This window comes from Podarcis filfolensis (assembly GCF_964270895.1).
Source record: "Podarcis filfolensis genome assembly, chromosome: 1".
In the NCBI taxonomy this organism is placed as follows: Eukaryota; Metazoa; Chordata; class Lepidosauria; order Squamata; family Lacertidae; genus Podarcis; species Podarcis filfolensis.
Window position 1 is genome coordinate 1,281,576 of NC_139604.1, and position 2,459 is coordinate 1,284,034.

At 40.6% G+C, this 2,459-nt stretch overlaps 1 long non-coding RNA gene across 1 annotated transcript; it reads right to left on the reverse strand.

Annotated features, from left to right (window-relative positions):
- Nucleotides 1-372: 372 nt before the first annotated feature.
- On the reverse strand, nt 373-2,221 carry LOC310767047. Its single transcript, XR_014550595.1, has 2 exons — nt 2,094-2,221; nt 373-1,566 (listed from the first exon to the last, which is right to left on the reverse strand). It is a non-coding gene; the product is annotated as an uncharacterized lncRNA (long non-coding RNA).
- Between the last annotated feature and the right edge of the window lie 238 nt (nt 2,222-2,459).

Genomic DNA, 2,459 nt, shown 5'->3' on the forward strand with positions numbered 1-2,459 from the left:
GGAGCCATGCTTAAGGAGCTCCATCACAGACAGAGGTTTGGGAACTTAGCCAAGCTCTGAGGGATCAGGATTTTACGCACAAGCAGCTCACCATCCCATCACAGTGATGAACTAAAAGCAGGGACATTTAGCTTTAAATCCCCTCTCCGCTATGAAACTCACCAGGTGGCCTTGGGCCAGTCTCTGTGTCTCAACCTAACTTCCCTTCAGTGAAGATTTTTGTGGCTTTAGCTTTGCTCATATGCCTGAAGTTTATGCCCTGGGCTTACCTTCTGTTTAGATTGTGCACACTTCCTCCTCATGTTTAAGGAACAGAAGCCTAAAATAACATAAAGAATGCTAATCTAGCATGAACAAAATATACCTGAGTAGTTTTGTCAAAAATAGCTGCCATTTATTTAGAAAACGGAGGCTGTGTTTCTTGTCTGAATTCTCTTTTGGTAGATTGGATGCAACAGAGAGCTTTGGCTGATCAAACACAACTATGACATCACAGAGACAGCTTCTGAAAATGTCTCTTTATAGGCTCTCTTTCTCTCTAGATATAACAACTGCCTCATATTGTTCAGAGGACGAAGTGTACTGTACTGTCGTATCTCACAGCCTTTGACATCAATGATCTCCTACTTTGTTTTTTAATTGATAAAAAACCCCCACTCACTCTCATATTTTCTCTGAATGTAGGCTTTCAAAATGTAATGTTAGGTATGTAAGCTGGGGAAAGCTTCTCTTAATACACAATGAAATAAAATAGATTGCATTTTGTATTCTTGGGTTGTATCCCTGTTTTCTTGTGCCTTGGGACTATTTTGAAGTTATCTTTTGATACGAAGACGATTCTGATCTATGGATGATGAACAGTAAAATTTCTGCATGTTGCATAGTGGGATGGAAAGTCTGATTATAGAGGGGGGCAGAATGCCACCAGAACTTCCTTCAAGCCATAAACTGTTTTTCACACATGCCCTGATGGCTTCCCTTAAACAGCGAGGAGGTTTTGATGGATGGGTGGTATTAGAAAACTTTGTTTTTCTTCCTTGCCCCATTAAAATCTGTTCTCTTTTGGAACTCAGAGCATGCAACAAGCTGCCTGTTATCTTTAAATGCATTTATAACCCAGGCACTCCATAGAAGAGCTCCAAGTTTATGAGATTAAAAGATGTTTGGGAAGCAGAAGGCCTGATGATTTATTGCATTTGACAAGGTTTTTATAGGAATGGTTTTATAGCGATGGTACCATGACAAGCTGTACATGACAAGCCATATCAAAAGTACCTACCGTTTAAAGAAATTGATGTTGTGTTCCTTGTGTGAATTACTTTTGGGAGAGTGGATGCTACATAGTGTTTTGGCTTATCATGGTGGGACTTTATTCAAAGGGTATAGCTTGGTTTAGTTCATAATTGAGCTTCATTCAAGTACATGCTACTAGAAGAGAAGATAGCTCTCACATAGCTTCTGCCGCCAGCAAGAAATGTGTAACAGGAAGGTGACTCATTGGAACAGATTTTCATCTTCTCATTCATCTGTAATTCTCATTGATTTTTGGTGGTTGTAAGGATGAACCTTATAGATGAAGGGGAAAGAAAATTTCAATCCATTTCAAACAGGTTTACACCTGCACTGATTACTGCATCATTTCTGCTGCACTTTGTACATATTTTAGAATCTGGGACCCCCCAAAACCATGTCTTGACCACTTTATATAGGATTTTGGTTTTTTAATATCACTCTATAATGACTAGAGGCCTGTAGTTAATATTCAGACTCTGCCCCCCCCTCCCCAAGGGTTACCTAGTGCACTACAAATCCCTTGGCAACTCTAAGTTGCCGCATAAGTTTTGCTGGTTTTGCTGCAAGAGATTGACATCTCTTTCTCTTGACTGACACTTTCTCACCCATCTCTCTGGCCTAATTCTCACTGAGATGATAAATCCATATCTGGGTTTTAGTACTTCAAATTCTAGGTGGAGGCTCAAGTGATAGAACGTTCTTCCACACAAAATATTGGGGAATGTTCTCTTGATAGCTGAGGATTTCTCTTCAATGTTTTCAAAGTACATGACTGTTATAGGAAAATCTTCCAGGCTCACCTGGATTGCCAAACAAAGATACCAGCCAAGAATATAGGAGCAAAACAGCAGGCTGTAGGCTTCAAACTACCACAAGGAAGAAGCAGGAAGAAGCCCAGAACAAAGGATGGCTCCCTTTTTCACAAGTTTCCCCTTTTACCCACAACACCCTTAGTGAAGCATCATACATACATCATAAGTACATCACAGCTATGTCATAATCTGGAAAGGGTTTTCTGGCAAAAACCTGAACATCAGGTTTGCCTTCATCCTTCCCTTGACCTCCACTTCGCACCCATTAAGTAAGAGGTGAGTAGTACAGTCATACCTTGGGTTGAATATGCTTCAGGTTGAGCGTTTTCAGGTTACGCTCCACGGCGACCTGGA